At 44.5% G+C, this 27,860-nt stretch overlaps 1 long non-coding RNA gene across 1 annotated transcript in view; it reads right to left on the bottom strand.

Annotated features, from left to right (window-relative positions):
- The window catches only part of LOC144579169 (uncharacterized), a 33,528-nt gene extending 6,655 nt beyond the window's left edge, over positions 1 to 26,873 (bottom strand). Inside the window, exon 1 of the long non-coding RNA XR_013526109.1 lies at positions 515 to 26,873. This is a non-coding gene — a long non-coding RNA (uncharacterized LOC144579169). The remainder of the gene's footprint in view (positions 1 to 514) is intronic.
- Positions 26,874 to 27,860: the final 987 nt, after the last annotated feature.

The raw sequence follows: 27,860 nt of genomic DNA, 5'->3' as shown, positions 1-27,860 counted from the left end.
CCTTTCCCACCAGGCTCTGGTCTTCACCTACCATCTCTCACTGTCCTCCACCCCCAAATGCACTTTGCCTTCCTCCTCCCTGAGCTCATGTTTGCCCCTCCCTCAGGATCTCCCCAGCCCCAGCCTGAAGGCCGACCTCCTCCAGGAAGCCTCTTCCTCACCATGAGGCCAGAAAGAGTCTGTTTTGCCTCTAGGTTCTGAGTTTCTTAGTTCCAACAACTGTCCCTGCTCCGTTGGCACCTTCTGTACACAGCTTTGTGAGCTGTGCACATCTGTGGGTACCAGAGGGTAAGTTCTCTGAGGGCCAGCTGACCCCTATCATCTCACAGCTCTGCATCAGGTTTCCTTGGCCCCTCTCCCCAATGGACACACATACATGTGCACATTCACACTTGCACACACACCGCTAGACCGATGGAGAGAACTTTATCAGTGCCACACAACTATTTCATCACACCAGGACCTACCCCTGTTTAAGGACCTACCCCCAAAGCAAGTAGAGAATGACAATTACCTTGGTAAGGAGCAACAGCCTTCCCACTTCCATCTCCTAAATTACACTAATTTCTGGGGTTTCCACCTTCTCTGAGCCAGTGCTTCCTGTTTGGGAAATAAATGTGAAATGATTTCTCCATTCAAAGTGACAAATCACAGAAGGTTTCTGAGTAGCAGGCAGGGGAACCTGCCTCATCCTTTATGACTTTGAAGAGAAAAGGGTGAAGGGCCTTGTGGGGAGTGGGACCAAGGATCAGATTTCTCCAGAATCACTTGGAGTAACATCTATCCTCAGCAGCCGCCCTGCGGATTCTCACACATCTCAAAAAAAGAGGGGTCTGGAAAAAGCAGTCAGCATCTCTTACCTTCTGCAAAAAGCTACCGTGCAGACTGTTCCTTTGTAGTTTGGGTTAAAAAAAAAAAATCAAGCCATCTTGGAAGAATCAGAAAGCAGATGCGCCCATAATTGAACTTGGCAAGGGCAATAGAAACCTCATTATGGGTGTTACAGGCACTCGCACCTCACTTAACCTAGGGGGCTTGGGGCCGTCAGTTTCTCTGCACAGATGTCAGGGGGTGAGAGACCCTCATGGGCAGAAGATTTAGATGCCCTAAGACCTCTTTGGAAACCAAGGGACCGTGATCCCCACTCAGCCCCAGCCTAAGATCCCTCTCAGAGCTTCGGAGCCTCCTGTCCAGGGTAGTCAGTGGACACAGGGCCGCCTCTGGTGCACCCCAGGCTGCCTAGGCCGCCAAGCCCACCCTGGAGTGGCAGGAGCCCGGCCTGCGGCCAGCTCTCTACCAACAGCCATTACCTGGTGCTGAATTTTACTATCTGCCATTTACCATTCTGATGGGGAAAACAAATTTAAAACACCTGGAAATTTATGTCTCTGATGGGTCAGGTTGCACTGTTCCATTATATTAAATAATCCAGGCTGTGCACTTCAAAGGCCTCCAGCCTCCAGAGGCCGCCAGGGCGAGGGGCCTTTGTTAGTGGTGGGGACTTGGGCAGCCCCGTGGCCCACCTGTGTCTGGGAGCACCCTGGGGTGCTTGGGCCTGAAGGCAGGGGGTGGGGGAGAGGGCAGCCTTCAGAATCAGCCCTGGGCACTTGCATGTGCTTGTGAGCTCTTTTGCACGCCTGCTTTCCCTGTCCCTGGGCTGGGTTTGACTCACCATCTGCACCAGCCTGAGTTCAGAAGGCGGAGGTTTCCTTTCTCACCTGGTCACTCACAGGCTCAGTGACTTGGGCCCTCATCTCCTCCTCTGTGTAACAGGACCTTAGTGGCGGGCAGCTCTGTTCGTGTAGCTGACGCCCCTCTCCAGCCCTAGACTTACCAAGGGGGTTCACTTGACTCCATTCAAACTCTCAGAAGCTCTCAAGGCAGGCATGAAGGAGTGAGAAGATTGGAGTTGGGAGGAATGATCAAACTGCTGAGACTTGGGTGGCTAGCGAGGTCAGTAGCAGAAGCTGGGAGAAGGCTCAGGAGGTGCTTGCTAAGCAAAGCTCTCAAGGCCAGGCTGGCCAAGAGCAGCAATGATTTGGGGGAAGGAGGGGTTCAGCACACTGGGGCCATCTGGAGAATGACCCTCAACCAGCACTAACACTGCAGGGGAGGTGGGAGGCCCAAGGGGCAAGAGTAAGGACTTGTGTCCCAGAAGCTGGGCAGGAAGGACAGGTGAGTTTTGAAACCAACAGATTGGTTTAAGAACTCACATGAGGTCTGGAAACTTCTAGAAAATGCTAGAGAATGGGATGGGAGGGGGCTCTGAGATGTTCTCACTCCATGGTGAGGCTTGTGGAGCTTCTCAACGTTTGTGCTACATCTGTAAGATGGAGATAAAAGCTTCCTGCTCCGTCTGCCTCCCAGCACTGCTGCGAGGGCCAGAGGACAAGTCTCCTGGAAGCACCTTGTAAACCTACGATTCTGTAAATGAAGAAAAGGAAGCCTGGAGGAAGCTGGGAACATGGCAAAGCCACAGCAGGAAGAGAAGAAAGAGCTGGGTGTTCTCTCTCCCAGCTCTGCGCTGTCCAGTCCCCTGTCCTCACAGTCATCAGGGCCCCTGCCCCCTCCCCCATGTCTCCTCTAATCCTCCAAGTGTATCATGGGTCCTTCCCCTGGTCACTGGCAATGCCTTGCTCAGCCACAGCACCAGAGAGGAGAGAAAACACCAAAACCATCTTCATAGAACTAAAAGACTTCCTAGAGCATGCTTGCCCTTTGTGCTTTTACAGCTGCTGCTAGGTGGATAAGAGTCATTAGTCAGCTCATACTCAGGACCCACAGAACACTTCCAAAGATGTGTGACCCACCTCAGACACTGGGACTCCAGAGGTCAGCGTGCCTTTGTCTTGCTGTGCTTTCTAGTGAACACGTTACTTCATCTCACCTGGCCTGGGTCTTGTCACTTTGGAAATGAGGGTATTGGGCAGCATTTACTGATGCCACCCTACTCCCTTCAATGGTCTGGAACCTTAGTGGTACATTTGAATCATCTGAAGAGCTCTTTAAAAATACCACGGCCTGGGCTCTGCCCCCAGAGATTCTGATCTGATTGGTCTAGGATAGAACCTCAGGTGGGTCTCATGTGAGGGCAAGCTTGAGGCCCCCTACACTAGTTGCTATGAAAATTTTTTATTAAGCAAACATCAAACCCCACATGGAGCAGTCCAGGTGCCAGAACCCAGACATTCAAGAGGGAGTTCCTGTGAATTTAACTTCCTCTCCTGGAATAAAAATTTTAAGAACTCAAAAAGCACAAAAGGTGATTTTTTTTCTTTTGGTCTCTTTTCAAATTATGACACTAAAGTTAGGCCACCAGCAGTCATATAAAGGGCAAAAGGGGGCCCAGTCCTGGCCTGGATGTTAGATGAATTTATTGGCCACAGAAAGACTAAATTGAATTAATCTTAAAGGGCCCCCTTGGCAGGAGGAATCAGCAGCCATCATGGCCACTCGACTGCCTGACCCAGACCCCCAAGGTGAAGGGGCCCTTTGAGCCTCCACACAGCAGCCCTGCCAGGGGGCACGACAATGGCATATCACCGTGGTCAACCATCCCTCTAAACCTCAGGGCAGCCTTAGCACCGGGTTCCCCTGCCCACAGTGCAAAGCCAGTGCTCTGAACAGGCATGTCAGAGAATAGTGCCAGAAAGTCACTCCACTGCCAGAGGACCTTAAGGTCCTTCAAAAAGGTCCAGCAAAAAGTTCTCCATCAAAGTGTTTAAAAGTAATCCTATGTTAACCTTTTTAAGGATACTAAATGGCAGATGTTGGTGCTTAAAGAGGCCTTGCCCAAACCTTCCCCACAGGCAGAATAGGTTCTCTTAATCCCAAGTTACCTCTATAGTAAAAACCCAGAGGAAGAGCTGATTACGCGCTGCACACCTGGTCTATGCCAGTGAAACAGGATCATCTCTAATTAGCCAGATTCTAAACAAATGGGTGCCATTGACATGCTGGGAACGTTTTCCTAAGAGATAACGATAATATTTTCCCTTTATCATGTGCTTGACTCCAATGTGTTGCACAGGATGGCACTTCATAACCTCTTTAGAAAGTGAGGCAGGTATTCCTGTCACTATTTTACAGATTAGGGACCCAGCATAAGTTAATGCCAGGGCAAAACCATTTGTAAGCCAGGTCTCCTGGCTTATCCCCCGCCTCACATTATTATTAAATAACTCTCTCTCCAGCTGCAATTAAGCTTACATTATCTGTGTGCTCAGCAATTTTATTTTTAATTTAAAGGCATATGTTGTGTTCCCAATTATAATTTAAAAACTTAAAACTATGATATAAAATTATGTTTAAAGTATGAATCCAAGTCTGAAAAAGTGTAAACAGAGAACAAAATAACCAAAGCAAAATACATTAAAATATTAACCATGGTTATCTATGGATGGTGAGAATGTGGTTGACTTTCACTGTCTTTATTCTACCTATCTATATATTTTGAGCCCTTTAACGTGAGCATATGTTAACTTGGAATTCTAACACAAGATGTTTCAAAAATTGAGTTTTGGTTCAGCAGACTGGGCAAGAATAAGCTTCTGTTGGCCCCATCTGCATCATCATGAGTTTCAAAATGGCACTGATCCAATTGGGAATGTCAATTACCAAGGGAGAGCTTGTAGTATAGCACCCCAAGCTAAGCCCAAAATTAATGGCTGTTAGCCATCACAATGGCCGATTTCTCAGGGATCACTCCAATTAGGATCTTCTCCATGGCTTACAACACTAGCCCTCTGACTTCAGACAAGGCGCATCTGCAGCACAGCTGGAGCAGCTGGGTTGGAAAATCAATCACTGCCCAACAACTGTGCAACTGATGGCCCATCAATCAGAAACATAAGGTGTTCACTCCATTTGTAAAACACATACATTTGCTTGCAAATCTGCAAATGCAATAAGCAGCCCAAACAGCTCCAGCTCTGGAAAAATGGCAGCACTGGTCACGTTTGCCTGTAGAGAGTCACAGACTGTCAACCCAAATGAAGTACTCCCACTGCAAGAGTCCACAGAGACCCCTGGCCCCACACTCACTGGCCCTCAAAGCCTCTACTACCCACAGGATGGAGTTCTCCAGATATATTCAAGACCTGACAAGAGTCATGCCTTAACTGTGAGAACCCATCAGTGCTTGAAGAATTTCTTTGAGACCTTCTAATTATTCCTTCCTTCTTCCTTCTTTCTTCTGCATCCTTTCCCCCTTCCTCTCTTTCTCCTTTCCTCTCTTCCTTCCTTCTTCCTCTTCATCCCTTCCTCCCTTTCTCCTTTCCTTCCTCCCTTTCTTTCTTCTAAATTCAAACATTAAAGGAAAAATGTCTTTTCCCTAGGTAATGTTCGAATAAAGACCTAATTTGTAGAATTTAAATGCACACCTGCACGTGAACTGATTTCTGGGGCAAATTCACTTTCTCAATATCCACAAAAACTTTGTTGCAAGGTCCACAGACAACATCACTTCACACAGTGTTCTAGATGCCCCCAGTAAATATATTCAGAATAAATATGAACAGAACACTTTATAGCCATAACTGCCTATGTTCCTCCAGGACACCCTGACACTGCCTGGTGATATCTCCCTCATTTGCCTCTGGAGTAAGATGAACAGTCCTCGGTCTTTGGCAGGCACTAGGGTGGAAAAATAGCCCAGCCAATATTCCTAATCCCTACCAAGACCACTTAATACATTCCTCTCTGAATAATAATAATGATAATTATAACCATCATATGCCACTTTGTGATTTATAATCTCACCTGATTCTGAAAATCCTGCCACATAAGCATTATCATCACCAAGAAAGAAGATAAAACTGAAAGGGAACTAAGGGAGAATAATATTAAGGACCTATCAGTGATGTGCAGCCCTGTGCTAAGTACTTTTCCAATGTGAGATCATCCATTCTTTAGGACACCCCTGAATAATGTAGCATGTAGATATTAGTCCTAATTTATAGACGAGGAACTAAGACTCAAAATGGAAAAAGAATCAGAGAGGTTGTAAGGCACATGGTCACATGTAAGTGATGGAATGAACTTGGACTTACCAAGGTCACATGGTAAGTGATGGAATGAACTTGGACGTAAACTTGAGACTTCTGACTCCAAGTTCTCAAAACTTTCTGACTATGGTTCTGTGAATCAAAGTATGTTAGTGGTATAGTTCTTAAAGTCACATGAGCTTTCCTGGTTGGCCGATAACCTGAAGTTCAGGATTTCTTTTCTGGAGCAGAAGACTGGACCAGGAAAACCCCAAAATGGCCTGCTCTGAAGTCCAAATTCTATCTTGGGGATAGTCTTCCATGACCCACCCTAGCCCAACTCAGCCCTGAAGCTAGAGCTCAGGATTCTGGGGGCATCATTACATGAATAGCAAGTGCAGTGTCAGGCCAACTCCTCCATCCCTGTCCACTCAGCCCAGAACTGCAGGCTCTGTTTGCTCCTGAGGGAATGCTTCCTGAAGCCCCAGGATCCTCCACCTGCACTGATTTAGGAAGAAAAAGACTGAGCTGCCTCTGCCTATGGCTTTCAGAGCCTTTCCTTCTGTAAGCAAGGAGTGCATGCCATTGTGGGGGCAGGAGGGAGTGCTACAACGGGCCCCACTCTTGTTCTGAGAAACTTAATAGTGGCATTGCTACTGCATCAAAAAACTCCAGGCAGCAGTACCAGACTTCCGAACCACATTATGCCTGGGGGTGAGCCGTGAAACAAAGGGGCAAGCAGTACATGGGGAGCTTGGCTGGGTTCATGGGTCTCAGAAATCATCATTGTAGAGAGCAGTCATTGAACATTATTTACACATGCCAGGTGGAAGAGCAATCCAGCTTTTCCATATGGTTCCAAGGAAGGACCACAGGGAAGAAGCTAAAGGGAGACCAATCTCAAGTTGTAAAGGGAAGAACAAGGCTCTGTAGAGATACAAAGGCTGCCTTGGTCGGTAGTGGGTTTCTTGTCACTAGAGGTATTTAGACATAGTGTGGGCAATCCCTTGCTGTGATGCTGTAGATGGAATCATGGAATAGAGGGGCAAAGGGTAAAACCTGAAGATCTTCAATGTCCTTTTCAACGATGAGGTTTCTGTGATTCTACTTTGGTGCAATAGCCTGGTACCTCCTCTCTTCAATCCTTCAAACTAGGCATTTGCTGAACAAGGAGCAAGGTTGCAGAGCTGAGGAGCTGCTGTGCCACGCTTGGAGTCCAGGCACAATGCATGGGGAAGTGGCTAGGGTGGGTTATGGAGAAATGTCCCCAAGACTGAGTTTGGACTTTAAGGAAAGCTACATCTGTCAGGCCCTTCCTGCATTCCCTCATCTCACAAGCTCTTTGTAAAAACTCTCAGAGCTGTGGTAGCTCTTTTTGGCATTTGCAATGAACACAGAATCCAAAACCTCTTTCTGTTACTGAAATAAACCCTGATTCCCAAAGAAACAGGTCTTTTGGATGGCATCAGATTCCTTCCCTTGCTGTTGCCAAATGCTGTTTTCTTTACTTTGTAACTTTCAGTTTTTCCCACAGTTTGCCACTCTGGAAAAAATGTGGAAACCGGGCTCTCACATGTTTGAGACGGAGAGCGAACTCCTGCTGGAAAAAATGAAATCTCCAACCTGGAGCCCCAAGCCTGAGTCAAACTTTCCACTGAATCAAGATCTCTACTTACAACTTGAGAGGCAAAATTAAGTTGTAATATTCCAGCAAATAGCTACAGTCATTCAGAATGTGACTCCTGGCTTCTCGGCTGGATCACAAACCAATGCAGAGGCAAATTTAATTACCTGTCAGGAACTAAATAAAAGGTTTGCTTCATCTAATATTCCCAGTGTGCGGGACAGCTATGAAAACAGCCTGACGCTCAATCGATCTGCTGTTTACAGAGGCCCAAAGAGGCGCTGAGACGCACAAGTGGGCTACTTAAAGCTTGCATAAGTTGAAATATTCCTTAGTGTATTTGCCAACTGCTCCCTATTCCTGAGCTACACTCAAAGCCACTGCCTATCCCCAAGGGCTCCGATCTCTGTTCCTCAAAAATATTCCACGATCTTTCCTTTCAGATGTCAAAAATGGCTGGTAAGGCAAGTCCCACTCCGTTAGATTACCAGCAGCAGAACGCTCATCTCCCGCTGACAGAATCTGGCTTTCTGAGGTTCACTGCCTACTCCTCAAGACTCCAGGCTGCCTTTTACCTCCAGCAGCATCGGCCATCAGGGAGTCAGGGCAGAAAGGAGACTTTGCACCAGGAGACTTTGATGAACAAGGCTAAGTTCACATCCATTACTCTAAAACTCAGTTTCTCCAACTGCAACCTGGGAAAACCCGCCCTGCCCCGCCCACTCACAGGGTTGTAGTAAGCCTAAGTGTGATGATAAATCTGAAAGACCTGGGCTGATGTAAGGCGGTGTTACTGCTGATTGATACATACAATGGCATTTTATTGTCTGGAGTTGGAAAGCACAAGGCTGAGGAAAGAGCAATTTCTATCTTCATGGAAGTTGGAAATGGCAGCTGTGAGCAGCACATGGAGAACACAGAGGAGGAGCAGGGCAGGACTGTGATGGGAGATGGGCAGGGCACAGCCAGCTCCCAACAGAGCTTCTCCTCCAAGGCTTTGCAGAAAGCAGTCAGCCCACAGAAGTGCTTGAGAGCCCACCCCAACTTGTTTCGTGTAAGACCCTGCAGATCCTACAAAAGCAGCCATTTGTTGGAAATGAAGGGCTAAATAAGGACTGGAGACAAGAGCTTTAGTTCTTAAAAATCCTTTCTTCCCTGTGCCTAAAGTCAGCAGTATGGGTTTTTAGAACAAGGACTCCACGTTGCTTTATCACTTGGACACGTTACTTAGCATTACTTAACTTCTTTGAACCTCAGTTTCCTTACCTATAAACTAGATTTTGAAAAAAGTAAATAATCTTATAAGTGAAAATCATTATGTAAACAATTCTTGTACCATGTACCATGATGGCTTCTGCCAGTTTTCACCTAGAAGCCTGACTTGGTGAATAAATGGTCTCATCTGTCCTCACTTATCCTCAAGAAGGTTGTTCCAGAAAGGGCAGTGTATTAGTCCATTCTCACACTGATATAAAGAACAGCCCAAGACTGGGTAATATTAAAAGAAAAGAGGTTTAATTGATTCACAAGTCTGCATGACTGGGGAAGCCTCAGGAAACTTACAATTGTGGTGGAAGGAGAACAGCAGGCAAGAGTGAGTGTGTAAAGCCCAGGGGAAACAGCCATTTATGAAACTATCAGATCTCATGAGAATGCCCTCTCTCACAGTTCTGCCCCCATAATCCAATCACCTCCCATGAGGTTCCTCCCTCAACATGTGGAAATTATGGGGATTACAATTTGAGATGAGATTTGGGTGGTGACAGAGTGCCAAACCGTATCGGGCAGCTTGGGGTCACCCAGGAGACACTGCAGACCTGGGTCACCTCCTCAACCCTGGGTCACTGGGCCAAGGAGACTTTTTCAACATAAAGGCCCCAGGCTCTTGGCATGTATGTCCTGGACTTATGAAGCATGGAGTAAAGCATGGGATCTCCCTATCCGGCCCCAAACCCTGACATCCAGGCACTGTCACCACACACAGCAGGGCTTCCAGGACCAGAGAGGCTTCCTCCTGCCCCTTTCTCTATACCCCTTAAAGACAGGTTCTGGAATGTGCTTGACACAGCTGGCTGGGACCAAAGTCTGTGACTCAGTCACCTCTGCTGGCCATTCTGTCATTGTGGGAGTCACAAGGGGCTCTATCCATATTCCCACCTCCTTGTCTCCCACAGATCGGCTTAGTGTGTACTTTCTCTTAGAGTGTACTTAGTGTGTACTTCCTAAGCCCTAGAAGGGAAGGAAAACAATTTCACTCACCACCTAGCCAAACTCAGGGAGGCTCAAGTCACCCCAGCACCCCTAGCTAAGGATGGGCTAGAGGACAACTTTTGGAGAGTCTCTGGCTTCTTTTTCTAGGAGCAGGGTAAAGAAAGATGCTCCCTGCAGCATCTTCAATAATCCAGTTATTAGGAAGACACCACATTTTAAATTTCTCTCCATGGTGGCTTTTTTCCAAGGCAGTGCTAATAAAATCTCTAACCCACGTGGAGCTCCCCACTGCTCATCAACTATTAGCTGCCCTCAGGCTGCACCAGTCTGTTTATATTATAAATAAAAGCTGAAATATGCAGCTTGCTCTTGCAGGCTCCTTGGGGGCTGGTGGGGAGTGGAGCCAGCCCCCTCCACTGCCTGCCCACCCCCAGTAGGGGAGGGATAGCCCAACAGAGCTTTTGCCTGGAGCTAGCTCCTTTGGACATTAACAAACCACTACAAGGACCTGCGATCCATCCCTGGAATCCTGCTTTAATTATTTAGGAGGAAGAGTGTTTTTGCTCCCCCCAAGCTCTGCAGCCCCCTAGAGTCCCCAGAATCATTGTTCAATGCTTATTACTGCCGCAGGCCCGGGCACCGAGTTGCAGAGACCTCATTTCAATATTTACCACTTAGATCACTTAAGGGCTGTCAGCTTTAATAACATTTTATCAATTGGATACTTATATTATTCACAGCTTCATAAAAATAATAAGACCTGCCTTGGCATTTCAATCATACCCGGACTAATTTCAGTGACTGCTCTGGGATTTCATTTTTATTAACATCTAGATCTGCTGCGACTGATTCTCTTCCTGGATGCATAGTACATGAGGTGGCCACCGGAAGGCTGGGGGGCCGGGTGCAGAGTGATCTGCCCTGGGCATGTGGTCAGGGAAGGCAGGAGTTGACATGCCAAGAGGCCAGGCTGAAATCCTGCCCCATTTGTGTGACCGTTCACAGTGGGTGGCCTAGCTCAGGGCTCTGTTAGGGGAGAACTCCCCCTTCATCCCTTGGCAATCTGTCCCCAGCCTAGCCTCCTTCCTCCCAGTCCTGGGGCTGCAGCCACAGTGACTGTCTCCTGGGCTCTGAAAAGCAGCTACTCCACAGGGCTCTGCCTGGAAGCCCTCCACCCTGCCTTCCACCTGCAGATCCCTACTCAACCTTGTGGGCTCACCTCCAAGGTCACGGCCATGAAGCCTTCCCCTGCTGCCCAAGAGCCAGCTGCATGGTCGGGGCTCAGAGTGTGTCTGTGGAGGGAAGAGCACTCTCCTGGCCCTTCTGGCCACTTGCTGCCCAGATCCTGATGTCCCTTTCTCCCCCAGGCACCAGAGTTCTGGTCTTTCCTGAAGCCACCATCACGTGTCACTCTCCCTTCTCCATCCCTCAGGGACATGGCCTCAGCTGTCTGCTAGAAACTGCGAGGCAACTCCAGGCCTTTTGTCCACTGTCCATCTTGGCAACACTCCTCAGAGATGTTGTCCTTCTTGAGGAAACACTGCCTCGCCCAGCAGCTGCTACATCTTCAGGAGTGGCTCACTCTCTCCTTTGCTGCTCCCAGGCCCCAGGGTCTTCTTCAGTGACCTGTGGCCCCAGGCATGCTGCTGCCATGGAGGCATAGCCTCCTGCCTACCTGGCCTTGCCTGTTCTTTTGCCCTCCAGTCATTCTCACAAAGGCCAAGGTCCTTTTATGTCACTTTCCTCTGGGTAGCTTTTAAGCTTCTCCTTCAGTAGATTTTTATTGCTCCCAGAACCAAATCAAAAGTCCCCCCAACCCAACCTCTTGCTCTGTGTGCCCACACTCTCTGGCCTCACCATGCAGCCCTTTCCCCACTCACAGCTGGCTGGGCATCCTGGTCTTTCAGGTCCTCCGTCCACCAAGCCTGTTTCCACCAGCACCTTTGCGATGACAGCCCTCCCCAGGAAGCCCTTTCCTCTGCTCCCCACATGGCTTACGCTGGCCCCTGATTCCATGTCACCTAAGAGAGACATTGCCTGATGCCCCCTTTAACATGGGTTTCTCCCTCCAGCCCTGTCATTCTCTATTGCTACCTCCATGGGACTGATCACCACTTGTAATTTTTAAACTTGTTGATTTGTTCTGCTCCATGAACTCAGAAACTGTAACTGGTACATAGTAGTTGCTCAATAAAAATGAATTGACTAAACAAATGAACTTACCCACTTCCTTAATTCTTTTCCCTTATGAGAATTTTCCCCATCAGCATCTTTCCTTCTCACATCATCTTTACTGTCTGTACTGATAAACGGAATTTGACTCCTGTGAGCCACGTGCATCACTGGTAAATGTTCAGACTAGTACCCACGGTCCACAGACAGTAGCACAGTGGCTGGGGACAGGCTCCCTTATCAGTCGCACCTCAGTCTGTTCATCTGTAACCTGGGGTTAGCATTATAAGACCTACTTAATAGGGTCACTGTGAGGATTAAATGAGTTGATATATGTAAAGTGCTTAGAACAGTGCCTGGCACATCATAAGTACACTGTAAATGCCAGCTATTATTATAGTAGGTTTAGAATGGCCATCCCCATTTCCCACAAAGTTGTTCCCCAATACACACACACACACACACACACACACACACACTCTCTCTCTCTCTCTCTCTCTCTCTCTCTCACACACACACCCTGTGGGTCACAGGGAGGTGTATTTAATGAAACTGTGACTCCCTCACTTCCCTGCAGTTGCTGTGAATGGCCTTGGGGTGGGGATGGGGTGGTTTGGTGAATGCTTCCTGCTGGCTCTCCAGGCAGATCTTCACATTGAGGGTGACAGGCTTTCTTGCACGAAGGTACTTCTCATTCCTCTCTACCAAAGTAGACTCCCTGAACCTCCATAGAAGAAGCCTATTCTTTGCAATAGAGACTTAAGGAAAGTCAGTGTACAGTAACTGCTCCCATGAGAGGATTGCCACAGCTGCATGCCCCATGGGGGCAACCAGTGCCACTGGAGAGAAGTAGAAGGGGAAGCCTGGGGCTGGCCAGATTCCGACGTCCTCTTCTCCCCAGGCACCACTGCTTTCCTGGCTGGAGTCCTCTAGACAGAGGCAGCTATTCCAGAGCTGCCAGGCTCTATTTGTGCCCCATAATCGGTACTGATTCTGTCAGTAAATTTGTCTATTGCTTGAAGCTTGTATTAAAGAGATGTTTAATGCCTCCCAGGCGACTGGACTGCAAGGTTTCCAGTCTCCCAGAGGCTGTGTGTGTCTGTGTGTCTGTGGTGGGGGAGCTATATGAAGTAAGACCTATCTATTTTGACACCCTCAGTTGCCTGGGTTCTGTCCTCCCAAATGTTCTAAATTGCGGGAGAAATTGCCGTGACCGAACCTCCTGCTGACAGACAGTGTCTTTTGTTACAGACGGAGGTGCTGATCCTTCTCTAATCAACAGCTTAATTAGGTCTGCCAAGATGAAAGAGTCATTTTTACTTTGGGAGCTAATATTTATAGACAACCTTCTCCCCAGCCCCTGCACTGGAGGTGTTAACAACTTGAGGGCTAAATCAAATAAAAATTATAAAACTCGTTTCTTCACTCTACGAAAACCACTGGCAAACTCGGAACTCGACAGACTGTAAGCCGCCCCTTCGAGCGGCTTCATTCGCAGCCCCAGAGCCCAGCACAGATTTGGGCACACAGTGGGCACTCAGGAAGCATCTGTTGAATCTTGAAAGAGTGGAGAGTCAGTTTGATGGCTTCCTTCTCTAGCAGAAATTATTATGGCATTGTGGTTAAGAGCTTGGCTTGAGAATGAGGCGGGCCTGGAATTAAATGCTAGCAGCCTCACCACTCTGCTGTATGACCTTGGGAAAGCTGTTTAACATCTCTAAGCCTCAGTTTCCATGGCTGCAAAATGAGACAATGATAATAACTCTAATTAGGGCTGTTGCCCTTAAAGCCTGTATGTAGCACAGTCTTTGGCACAGAGAAGCTTCTTTAGTATTGGCTACTTGGAGCAGTGGTGGTGGTGGTAGTGGTGGAAGTGACAAGTAAACCTCAGAGCCTCTATCTCTATATGAAGGTCTTTGGGCAGCTTTTAATTTACTTTGTTTTATAGACTGTTCAGTCCTGTTAAGAATGGAATAGACTTCCTCATTTGGGAAAGGAAAATTAAAACCACAAGTAGATACTACCTCATACCCAACAGGCCAGCTATAATAAAGAAAACTGGAAAATAACAATGTTGGAGAGGATGTTGAGAAACTGGAACCCTCATGCATTGATGGTGGGTACAATCAATGGTGCAGTCAGTGTGGAAAATGATCTGGTGGTTCCTTAAAAAACTAAACATAGAATTACCATATATCCAGCAATTCCACTCCTAAGTATATGTCTTAGTTTGTTCAGGCTGCTATAATAAAAATAGCTTAGAATGGGTAATAGGTAATTTATAAACAGTAGACATTTATTGCTCATAGTTCTAGAGACCGGGAAGTCCAAGATTAAAGTGCCAGCAGATTCAGTATCTGATGAGGGCCCATTTCTCATAGATGGATCCTTCTATGTGTCCTCACATGGCAGAAGGAGCAAGGAAGCTCCCTCAAGCCTCTTTAACAAGGGCAATAATCCCATTCATGGTTGTGGACCCCTTATAACCTAATCACTCCCTAAAGGCTCTACTTCTTAATACCACCACAGTGGGGATCAGGTTTCAATGATTTTTGAGGGACACTAACATTCAGACCACAGCAGTACATGACCCAAAGAATAAAAAATAGAGACTCAAACAGATTCTTGTTCACCCATGTTCATAGCAGCGTTATTCACAATAGTCAAAAAGTAAAAACAACCCAAATGTCTGTCAGCTGGTGAATAGAAAAACAAAATGAAGTATATTTACATAATGGAGTATTATTCAGTCATGAAAAGGAACGCAATTCTAATATGTGTTGTAACATGGATGAACCTTAAAAACATTATGCTACATAAAAGAGTCCAGAAACAAAAGACCACATGCTGTATGATTCCATTTGTATGAAATGTCTGGAACAAGTCTATAAAGAGAGCAAGTAGATTAGTGCTATGGCTGCCCACCCCTCCTAAAGCTGGGGAGATATAGGAAAATGGCCTTGGGATAGGGATGGGGTGGAGGTCAGGTGAATACTTGCTGCTGGCTTGCTTGATAATCGGTGAGGGGTTTCTCTTGGGGGTGATGGAAATGGACTTAGTGGTGGTGGTTATACATCATAGTTAGTATACTAAAAACCACCAAATTTACACTTTGAATTTTACATTATGTGAATTATACCTCAATTTTTTTAAAAAAAGAAGAATGCATTGGGCTCCCAGTGCATTGTAGCATAAGGCTACATAATGTAGCCTTTTATGTAGCATAATGTTTTTAAGGTTCATCCACGTTACTGGGTTGACACTCAGCACTCACTCCCATGGCACCCCATGCCCACCCCTGCAGGCAGCCTCCTTCATCAACCTGCTGTCTGGGACCAGAACCAACAACTATAATCACAGCCTGTACAGTATAAAACTTTTTCTAACACTTTACAATTTGCAAGTCACCTTCCAATTTGATTCTTACAACAGCCATGAAGGCAGGTATTATGATCGCTGTTCTACAGATGTGGAAACTAAAATCCAGAAATATGAAGCAACTGGGTGAAGATGACCAGCTAACAAGTTAAAGAGTTGGAACTGGAACGCAAGCCTTCAACCCCTAGCACTCTCCATTTTCCCCACCGATGATACACAATTTGTTCAACAGTGCCTTCAAATCATCACAACAGTGAGCCGCTTCCGAACCTGACTTCCTGTGACCTCCATTCATTGGCCTCATTCCACCTCTTAGGGCTGCTCAGAAACACATTTGCTCATTCTTGCCCATGATGGCTCTCCAATATGTTAAGCCTGCCCTTGCCTCCTCCATGCCTACTCAGTGAGTCTTCTCTTCTTTACATTTCTTACATGACACTGATTTGAAGCTCTAAACTATCCTAGTCATTTTGCTCCTTTCTCTTTTCTTACAATTTACTGTCTAGAGAAGGAAAAGTTCATATTCTGCATTTCCTCTGAAATACTTCTGAACCTCCCCTCCATGGGTTAGCATAGCATAGGAAAATTCAGTAAAGGGATAGTTTTATCTCCTCCTCACCTCCCAAGTGTTCCGTCTCATTACATTGTCATACCTGGATGGCAGCAGGGATGGGGACCTGGACCTAGATGCATCAGCTGGGACATAGCTGCTTCTGAGGGGATGTCAGAGCAGAATGTGACATGGGTTAATGGGAGTGAGCTAGTCCAACAATGAAGGTCTCCAGGAGGGTCTCCCCATAGGTCCAAAGATCGGACATCAAGGAATAAGCAATGCTACAAGAATCAAGCAGACAGTGGCACCAGGAAAGCTTTACAGCAAGTGGCCACACCTCAGGCCCAGGGCCCTCATCTTAAAGAGACTAGAATTCTGTGAAGGCCAACAGTAACAAGAATGCTGGCACAGAAAATTGAGATCTGGGTCTGGATGAGGGACTTTTCTTGGCCAGGTTGCATACCAGTTCTGAGTAGTTGGCAGTAAGTCCTGGGGCCAAAGGCTGAACAAGATTCTGGTTCTACTTGCTCTTGCAGCCTCATCTCTGCCCTTTTGCTCCAGGAAGGCTGGGTTCCTCATGGTTCCCACCACATACTTTGTATATTCTCCACTCCATTCCTTGGCTTTCCTCTGCCTTCTTTTCTCCCACTCCTCATCTCAACATCTAGATGGTTGGATGCCCCCAACACCTGATTCACCTAAGACTCTAGGAATCTAAGACAAGATTCTAAGACTGATTCTAGAAAAGACTTTTATGACTGATTACCAATGTCACCCCAGGCATAGGAGGGAAGAGTAATGGCTTGAATAGTTGACTATTTCCAAACCAGCAGCAAGGTTTGTCTGTGGAACTGGGGACAGGGTCAGAATGGGAAAGCATCAAATGGTACTTGAAGTTATTGAGTCCTGGTACGGGACCAGAGTTTCCTCCTGCCGGAGGACAGGACTCACCCATATAGAAGTGTATAGCAAAATTTTAAACTATGAGATGTTAGGGAAAGGTCCTAAAATCCCAACACTCTCTTCTTCATTTAATTCCCTGGTACTTCATTGAAATAGAAGCTGACCTCCTTCAGAACTGGTCAGATTCAACAGATGCAAAGATAATGGCCTTGTCCTTTTTTCTGGGTACATACCTCTATATGGAGCAGACGGCAACATACTGAACCTGTAGGGGATAAGGAGGGAGAGACTGCCAAGGCTGGAAGACCAGGCAGGAGTCAACAGCCACAGTCTTCAGGACACAATGAGCTTCTGGCCATTTACAATTCCTCCAAATCACAGTGATGCTTGACTTTCCTCAGTTTAAGTGCCAAAACTATGCAGTCGGGAAGAATTCTGCAGAAGCAATTGTTGCAGTGAACAAAAAGAGAATTCCAGCTGTTTTGGGTCAAAAAAAAAAAAAAAAACTTATAAAATCCAGGGGCAGGGAAGGGAGATGAAATGAGGATGGAAACAGTAATAAAGAGATTCACTTCCATGATAAGTAACTGACAAAATATATGAAATTTCTTTATTTACATTTAAAAGCCTTATATCACTACTTGGAAGGTTATCCTACATGGGAAACCTGTGATAGAAACTGGCCAGGTTTTCTTTGAATGACTTTATTGTAAAAACCTGCATTCTTAATGAGGCAAGGGAAGGCGGGAGGATGAACCACAGCGAGGAGGAGGGCAGAGCATCCTGAGGTGTTAGGAGCCTGTAAAGACATTTAAGTAGGATTTTATGCAAATCTAATCAGTTCCCAAATCAAATCACAATTATTTAACCCATTATCACTGGTCCAGAGTAATGCCAGGCATATTATTCTTAGCAACCCCTTGCCCTGTCAGGACCAGGAAAAATATAAGTGTTTACTTTGATTATTATGCATCCTGTTATGAACACCACAGTTGCCAAGTGCACGCAGCACCTTTAACTAAAGAAACTAATTGCAAGCCACTTTCAATATCTCTTGTTTTTTAATTTAATGTCCTCCGAGAGATATAATTGGGCTGGAGGGAAGAATTTTCACTGAAGTCATGAATTTGCTATATAAATACAAACAAGAAAGACAGCTAATACAGTAAGGGAATATGGGATTAATTTTGAAATTGTCTGATTAGTGGATTGCTACCCATCAATAATTGCCTTATATTTTCCCAAGGCCCTCTCTTTATTGGAGTCTGGCACCGCATCTGCCCACAGTCTGTCAATCAGCCTGTGCAGCTGGGAGGGTCTGGGGAGACCACAATTGGAAGCCTGCTGGGGCACCTTGTTAGACAAAGCAATATATCCCAGACGTGAAAACACTCCCATCTCAACTCGACTGCTAATATCTTTACACTCAGTCCTCCTGCCTTGGAGCAGGACCTCAGTGTGACTACGTCTGATTTTTAAAATGGAGAAAAAGTCACAATTGCCTGTTTACATGTATTTTACAGGCCTGGCCACTGCTGGAACTGGAGGTCAGAAACACCTTACCCCTCGCAGTCGCTAAGTTGCCTATAACGTCCTTGAGAAGAGCTCTGCAACAGCTGGAATTTTTAAAGCAACATCAGCATCATGGGGGACACCTAAACACGCTTCAGACATTTAAAAATTAAGAAATATGATCAGAAGGGCTATGAGCGCAGATGGTGGGTTTCTAACTTAATTAATGCCTAAGATCTGGAATGTTCCTTAAGCTCCAAGAACATTTCCCATCTATCCTCTCCAGGCCTGATACTCCCAGGTCCTTAAAGACTTCATCACAGAGAGGAGAGGAGAGTCTGTTGACTGAACTTGCCATACACATCTTTTCAAACTACTGAACTTGCCATACACATCTTTTCAAACTATATGCACATGTGTACATGTGCGCGCACACACACACACACACACACACACACATATAGTTGCAGCCCTGCTAATGTTTATGCCATGTCCATTTCCAGAAATATTTATGTCTCCCTATCTTGCCAGCAATCAGTTGAAATACACAAAAACAGATTTGCATGTAAAGATGCTTCATTTAGAAGACCCAAAATATGGTGATAATGGAACAAAGATGGCTCAGAGCATGCTTTTTATGTTTTCTTACCTTCTACTGTTTTCCTTTTCTGTTTGGTAAACTAAGCATTTGTTTTAAATTTTAAATTGAGATTTTGTTCTTGTGAGGTAGGAAATAAAATGATCTGGAGCCATGGTCCCTAAACATGAGTTTATTAGTGTCAACCAAAAAGTGACTGAAGCAGATGTCAAATTGATTTAGAGGCTTACTTGACCAAGGTTGAGGACACACCCAGGAAAGAGACACACAGGCCACAGTCGGATCTCTGTCCTGTGCTTTTTCCAAATAGGGTTTTGAGGACTTCAATATTTAAAGAGGAGAGAGGCAGAAGGAAGAGGAGGAGGAAACGGGGAAAAAAGGGGAGGGCAGGTAATGAGGCAAGTGGTCACATTCTTGTGAGGCTCTGATCAGCACTCAATAAAGCTACATTTTACATGTGAGAAGAACGGAGTGGTGGGGAAGTCAATTATGCATTCCTACCTTGCTCAGTATATCTACATTCTGCATGAGATAAAGTAAACGTAAAGCTACAGCTGTTTAGGAAGGGAAGGAAGGTAGCTTTTTGCATGACTCAGTTTGCAAGCTGAACTTTCCCTTTGGCATAGTGAGTTAGGAGTTCTGAGATTTTATTTTCCCTTCACACTAGTTATTGAAAGGCAATTTCCTTCCCTCATCACAGGGGCAGAGGTCTAAAGGAAAGAGCTGGCTGTGATCCAGGCCTGTATGATAAGAAAGCCAGCCGTGGTACACCAATTGGCTCATGTCCACGTTCACTACAGAAACCTTAGGACTCATCCATCCCTTCCTTCTACTTTCCATTTGGTTTCCAGCCTTGAAGTTGGTCATACCTTCCTCCAGTGTGTCTTCCTCCTGAGTGACTAATGAGAACAGGTGCTGGTGCCGGCAGCACTAAAATCACCCCAAGTAGACAGCTCAGTGCCCTGGGGCACACGCTACTGTGGCCTTGCCAATTAGCCTGGGGCCAGTTTGAAATGGTACATCTGTTGGGAGAGAACGAGAATACTTATGTCACAGAGTTGTTGTGAAGCTTAAGAGATAGAAGGCAGGTGGGAACACATTTTCAGCTCTAGGCTATAGCGTTCTGTCAAAGGCAATATTTTGTTATTACAAATTCTTTTCATGTCTGGTCATAAGAGCGGTATCAAGGCAACCACCTTGGCTGCTTGCTTTGCTTTGGGTGAGTGGGCAGCCACCAGCTTAGGTCACAGGTACACAGGACTTGTACTCACAAGAGTGACCTTCCCAGGTGCTGGGCTTGCCCCAGGATGGAGGAGTCTTCCTTGCCTCTGTTTCTCTTTTCCAATATGCTACCTCTCTAAGGACTGCCAGACATTGGGCCACTTCTCACTCTGGCTTGAAGGAAATAAAAATTTATTTTCCTTATGAGCTCAAACCTCTAGAAGGGCAAAGCAGTGGCAGGCAAAGTCCTTCTCTCCATGCCCCAAGTTGGCTTCTGGGATCTCTGTAGCATGTACCTGCTATTCCTTCAAGATATCCTCATCTTTTTTCACAGGCTGATCTCATCAACCCGAGTGGGGCTAAATCTTCTACTTGTTCACATTCTGTCCTCACTTGCAATGCTTCTCTTCTTCCTCTGGGGCCCAAGCCTGCCCTTCTTTAAAGCCAATCTTGACCTCATGGCTTCTAACTGCATCTCCCTCCACTTTCTCCAACCACACAAGATTCATCTCCTCCCCCCTGAATCTTGCAGCATTCATGGTTGGTAAAGGTCACTGGACAATGATGACCCTCTATGGGCTTGTTCCTTTCACATTTGTTGAAAATTCCCGATGTCCCAAGCACTAGGCCACAGCAGATCCAAACAAGAATATGTAATTATGTTATTCCTCATTTTATGCTAGCAAGTTTCAATTGCCTGGCTTGATTCTAAGCTCCTGGAGGGCAGAAGCCATATCGTATACTATAGTTTGCAAGGTTCATAGTATCTATCAATAACTATTCAGTGAATGACTCAGTGATAACCAGTGTTTGGAGACATCCAAGGAGTGAGGTTAAACCATAGAGACAACTATCTTGCAAATCAAAATGTTGGTTCCCCAGTCAGAACAGCAATGTCCCTTGCCTCCTAGTTGGCCTGCCCCATATTACAAAACATATAGCATTGGGAAAATCAAAGTGTCACAAAATAGTCATGTCTCTCTCACAAAATAATCAACTCTGTGGTTCAGGTATAAAATGGAAAGTAGTACCGGAGCTGAAGCCATCAGTTTGTAGGTTATAGATTCAGATGCGGGCACCTTGCTTGCAAAGAGGACCCAGGGCTTCTGACTAGAGCACAAGAAGGCCACCAGGACCTGGGCCTTAAGCCACCAATATACAAGACTTGCTCCTGGATGGAGAGGCCAGGAAACCAGGTGGAGATTCTCATAAAACCACAAGACCAAGAGGGGTGAGCCTTCCATTCCAGGTGTGAGTCCTTGAGCCACGGGGCTCTCCAACACTTACAAACCTGGAAGCCTGTCCTCTTCTCCATCTCCCTGAGTGATTCTGTTCAGTCCCATGGCCCTCATGTGATCAACGATGATGCCTATATTTACAGCTCCAGGCTCAGACTTTTCCTGAGCTCCAGATACTTGGATGTCTGATAAGCATCCCAAAGTTAACATATGCAAGACACACCTCCATTCCTATCCCAAACCAGCTCCCTCTCCACCTTTCCCTTTTCAGGAAATAGCATTGCTGTTCAGCCATTCAGGCCAAAATCCTAGGAGCCATTTTTGAGTTCTCACTTTTCCCTCACACCCCACATGCAATCCTTCAGCAAGTTCTGTTGGCACCATCTTCAAAAGATACGCTGAATTTGATGGCTTCTCATCACCTTGACCACTACGGCACTGTGCGAAGCCAGCCAACCCCACCTGCCTGGGCTGCTGCTGCCCTTCCATGGGTCTTCTTGCTTCCTTCTTTCAATTCTCCACATAGCAGTCATAGCGACGTTTGAAAACCATAAATCAAACCATGTCAGTCCACTACTCAAAATCCTCTTGTGGCTTTACCATATGCCTAGTATAAGATCCAAAATCCCTCCTGTGGTCGACAATGACCCGCCCAAGGTGGCCTCATTTCCTGCCATGCCTTCCTTGCATATTGGGCTCTGGTCACATTGGCCTTCTTGCTCTTTCTTGAACACTGTTTCTTGTCTCTGGCCTTTTCTACCTCCTCAGTGTTCTTCTCCTGGCTCTCTGTATAGTTCCAACCTCGTTTCACTCTCACATTCACCCAAATACCTTCCAAAGAGGATCTAGCCCATCTACTTTCCCTTCCCCACATTCTCATCACTCTTTACCCTCTTTCCTTGTTCATTTTTCATCATCACTAACTAAAACTATCTATTTTGCTGTTGTTGCTGACATCTCCACCATAACAAACTCATGAGGGTAGAAATTTTGTCTTTTTTGTTCTTTGTTATATCCTTAGGGACTGAATTGTGTTTGGTACATAAGAGGCACTCAAGGAATATCGGAGTAAGTAAATTAGTGAATGGATAAATAACCTCTAAACTTAATGCAATATTACTATACTCATGATCATGTACACAGTAACTCTTATGGGGTAATTTTTAAAAATAAAAGCCCTAGATTTGTGGGAAGGCCTTTCTTTGTGGGGGAAAAAAATGATCCTAAAATGAAAGGAAGACACTAGAGTTGCTGACAGGACAGGGCAGATGATAAAAGAGAATGATTAGTTCCCTTAATAAAGCAAAACTCAGGTTTTACAAGGTTGAGAAAGTGTGGCTGGGCCTCTCCTCCTCCACCTCATTCCTGTCCCAAAGTTCCCCCGACCCTGCCCCAAGACCTTGGAACCATTAACGCTTGCACCCTAGCTCCAATTTCTTGCAGCAGAGCTGAGACCACACTGGATCATTTCAACAAGCCTTCACCAAAGATTCGGGGAAACCAAAGGAAAGGCTTGGTATACAGTGGGCCAGGTGCTGTGAGATGGCACAGGAAGGGAGGAGGAAAGAACACTGGCAATGCCCTTTCCTGAGGGCCAGGCTCACGCACATTGTAGGACGGCCACTTTGGAAAAGGCAATGTAAGGTTTGGGAGGTAGAAAGAGGCCTTCGAAATGGAGATGGGAAGCTGCTTATACTCTCACATGTTCATGTGCGTCTTCCTCGCCACTCATGAGAGATGAAAACTGGAATCCCAGTTTTTACTAGTAAACACTGTGCTTGGAGACAGGAGTGGCAATACGTCTGCATGCCACAAAGCTAGTGCTTTTTAATCACCGTGGATCCCCATTCCACCAGGACCCATGGAACCAAGGGCTACTTCTCCAGGTGGGGCCTGAGGAACACCAGAGGAGTCCACTTACAGTCTAAGTCTATGGTTTTAAAAAGTCTACAAACATGTGTGCTGGCTTGTTTTAAAATAAATGGTGTCACCCCTGGTCCCCCATGATTCTCACACCAAAATGGGAGTAGGGGAGCCTGCAGGGGAAGGAAAGCTCTGAAGCAAAGCTGCTCCCTAACCATAAGGCCAAAACCCAGCTAGAAACATGACTGATGATGTGATAAGAGGGTGCCCAAACCATACGGAATGCAAAACAGGAATTCCAGGATAACTGGCTACATCTTAGAAACACAGTTTCCATTTACCTACTTGGAACAGAACAATCTGTAGCATAAAAGGAGAGTAAAATTTGGCAGGGCTCACTGTGAGCTGGTGAGGAGGCATGAGTGGAGAGAATTCCTAAAAGGGATCCTAACTTAATCAATCACTTGAAGCAGGAGGCAAAAGCTGCTTTCGGAAATAGATCAAAAGGGTTGGATTGGCCCAGGCGTGCACACACCGTATCAATCTCCGGCCCAACTATGTGAGGCTCCAGGCATCACCTCACAAGCGTGCACCAAGCAGCCTGGTTTTATTTGTAAACGCACAGGAACCACCTGAAACCCAATCTCAGGGTAAGGCTGATGGGGCAGGGGCCGTGTGGAGTAGGAGTCAGGACCAAATGGAAATTCCCTTGGATTTATTTTCTTCCTGATTTCATACCGGTGGAACAAACACTAAATTCATCCCCAAACTGACAAATCAGTGGGGCCTCATCTAAGAGATGGAAAAGGGCCTGAAGAAAGGCCAGGGCTGGCTGATGCCAAGGACAGAAGACCTGCCTCCCTGGCCTGTTCCTGTATGAACTCAACTCCCAGGAACTGAGGCCACTTCTGTCTGTCATCTCCATGCTCAAGGCTTTGGGCCCAGTATCCAGCCTTAGCTCACCTAACCCTCTGTACATGTAAGCAACTCTATTAGTAGCTTCTTTAGTTACACAGAATACATTCATTATATACATTGTGGTCCATCTTGCTTTTCTCATTTTACATCTTTTCTCACTTTACAGTACAACTTGGAAATATTTCTATATTAACTTTGGTCCTATGAAAGAAGTTCAAGCACTTTAAATCTGCAATGAATATCTGGAATTATTTTTGTACTATGCATTCAGAATGGCACTGGTCATGAACAATCCTCAGGAGAATTGAGACGATATTTTCTGTTTTCTGGGGTTTTCGAGGATGTGGGTTAAGAAAGGCTAATGAAGTATGGTGAACTATAGTTTAACGAGTCCTGTATTGATGGACATTTAAGTTGTTCCCTCACCCCTCTTAATGTTCTATTACAAACAATGGTGCAATGAATATCCTTGTAATGTAATTTAGAGAAGTTTGGTGAATATCTTTGTAGAGTTAATTCTTAGCGTTAGAAATGCTCCACAGCTAGATTTTTTAACTCCTTCAGGACAGGAAAATATTTTAATCATCTTTCTTGCTCCCTCACCTAGCACAATAATACACAGTAGGGACTCAATAAATACTCACTGACATGGATTAATGAAAAAGAAACAATCCATACCCTGAAATCAAAGCGCCATAAGCACAAAACAAACAAAACAAAATGGTTTCTTATGAAGTGGTAAGCAAAATGGTACGACCCTGGTAAAAGTGCTGCAGGAATTCCAAATGGAAGGTCTTTGATTTTTACCCTTTTTGCTACAACTGAATTTTATATAGCATTGCTAATTAACATCTCGTGCCAAGAGACCAACAATGGGATAGATCAGCCCTGCGTTCTTACGCCTGGAAATAACAAGCAGGAGGAAGGACAAGATCCTGGTCAGAACTTGTTCCTTTCATTGTAATTTTTGGGAGACATCTAGAATGTTACAGACAGGCCTGATTTCAAAACACAATCTGCTAGTAAATTGACTGGCTCAAGATACAAGCAAAAAGAAATATGTATATAAAATTCCCATATACATGGGAAAATGCTAGAATCTGGAATTTCATATTTTCCTATCTAAAATAATTTGGATTATTTTAGATAGAAAGGACATATCCCACTGCTAACCAGAAGTTTCTAAATTCATACTATACCACAGATATGAGGATTCCAGGCTCTCTATGGGATTTGGGACAACTGTTGTTCACTTTGATATTAGCTGCTATTTCATTAAGGTGATGCCATCATTATCTTATTAGCAGCACAGCACAACACTGTGAGATTTTGTCACCATTTTGCAAATTGGGAAACTAAGGGACAGAGAAATTGAGTAAGTACTTGACATCCCATAATAACTAAACAGCAGAGCTGAGATTGAATCGAGGCCTTTTATTCCACTCTCTGTCCTTTGCCCCTAGGAGTGGATTTATTTTGATGCTTAAGTTTCAGGTGCACACTTGTACTGCAATTTCCAAGACCCTGGGAGGGGCCCTAGCATTGTCTATATGGTCATGTATTTTTGTAAAATTTTCAGATGTAAGATATTCAGCAGTAGTAAAAACAACTACCTCTTTATGCTGACTTTCTTTCTGACTCACTCCCCTCCTGTTGGGTGACCTCTGACTGGTTACGGACATTTTAAGGATCTAAGTAAAGGAAAATTGACCTGGGGTACATTTAGTTTAGGTTTCATGAGATATGTTTATATGATTCATAATCACTTCTATGTAGAGTTAAGTTAATGCTGGCTGTCCTATGAAAGCAAAATAAACTCCTTAATTTTTACTAAAATAATATATATACTGGTAACAAATCAAATAGCACAGGGGGCTTACAGAAAAGTTGAACAGTACAGAATTAAGCATCTCTAGACTGAAAATCCAATATCTGAAATGCTCTAAAATCGAAATTTTTTGAATGTTGGCATGACACTACATGTGGAAAATTCCACACCTGATCTCATAGGATGAATCGCGGTCAATACACAGGTGCACCACACACAACTTAACCATCATCCCAGGTATTTTGGCGATGCCACTGGTTACCCTGAACACATTGTTCTTTCACTGTATTAATGGTATGTCACATTTTTTACTGTTAAGTACTTATGTGTGACTAAGTACAAGAAAGTGATTGCTTGTCAGCAGCATATAAATTCTGAGTCACAAATGATGGTGAGGCCAAACAACCACAGAGTGTCCACATGGGTGACTGACAGTGACACTTGTGCTTTTTGATGGTCCAATATACACAAACTTTGCTTAAAATGGACAAATTTATTACAAATATTGTATAAAATTACCTTCAGGCTATGTGTATAAGGGACATATGAAACATAAAATCAATTTTATCTTTAGACTTGAGCCTCATCACTAAGATATCTCATTATGTACATGCAAATATTCCAAAACAAACAAAGAAAAAACCAGAAATCAGAAACACTTCTGGTCCGAATAATTTTGGTTAAAGGATACTCAACCTATACTACAAAACTGAAAGCAGTTCTCCCACTTGAGATAATTACATTCCGTTATTTTGGCAATTTCTTTTGACACTTATCTCAATATTTTAATTTGCATCATTCTTTTTTTTAACTCTGTGTTTTTAAACAAATCTTTATACTTCTTTTTAAGTCGAAAGATTTGCAAGTATATAAAACTTTCCTTACATAAATTATTTTAAAGTAATTTGATTTTTGTATAGGAAAATAGCTAAATTTGGCTTTGAATGTTATAATATTACATACTACAACCAGCTTTATAATACAATATTTTATACTTTCTTGATTTATTAATATTAGATATTACTATTAATTTCTTATTTCAGTAAAATTATCTTCAACCTATCCACTTCCTTTCTTCCATATTATTTTTATAGTTATGTTATATTGTTTTGGTTAAATCAATAGTCAGAGTTTACATTTTATATAAGAATACTATCTTAAAAAAATTAAATTAATACATTTTCTTTTTCCCCTCAAATAATTATTCCCAACAGAAAAGCACACTTATGTTCATTCACGAAGAAGACAAATACAAGAATGTTGACAGCAGAATTAGTCATTATAACCTCCTACTAAAACCAACCCAAATGCCCATCAACAGTCAAGTGTATAAATAAATTGTGCTATACTCATATAATTGAGTACTCTACATAAGTAATAACAAGTGAGCTATTTTTATATGCAACAAAATGAAAAAAATCTCAAAAACACAGTATGGAGCAAAAGAAACCGGACACATCACCACTGTACATTAATCTAATTTATAACATATAAAAACAGGTAAAACTAACACTTTAGTTAGAAATAAGCATAGTGGATGCCCTCGAGGGAGGTACAACGACTGTAAGGAGGTGAGAGGGAGGCTTCTGTGCTCTGGTAATGTTCTAGTTCTCGATCTGGGTCCTTTATACAGGAGTATATTCATACATTCACTTTGTGAAAATGTAACAATACATATACTTAGAATTTCTGTTTTTTTCTATGTTTTACTTCCATAGAAAGTTTTTTTAAAAAGTCATTATAAAAAGATATTCACACCTTTATTATCTTTTGACCTCCCAGATTTAAAAAATTTTGTTGGAACATCTGTGTCTTTATCCCTTCTCCTCCCAACTTTCATTACTTTGTCTCATTTTC

The sequence above is a fragment of the Callithrix jacchus genome, chromosome 14 (genome assembly GCF_049354715.1).
Source record: "Callithrix jacchus isolate 240 chromosome 14, calJac240_pri, whole genome shotgun sequence".
Classification (NCBI taxonomy): Eukaryota; Metazoa; Chordata; class Mammalia; order Primates; family Cebidae; genus Callithrix; species Callithrix jacchus.
Note: the sequence above shows the minus strand (reverse complement) of the source record. Positions and strands in the feature narration are given on the sequence as shown.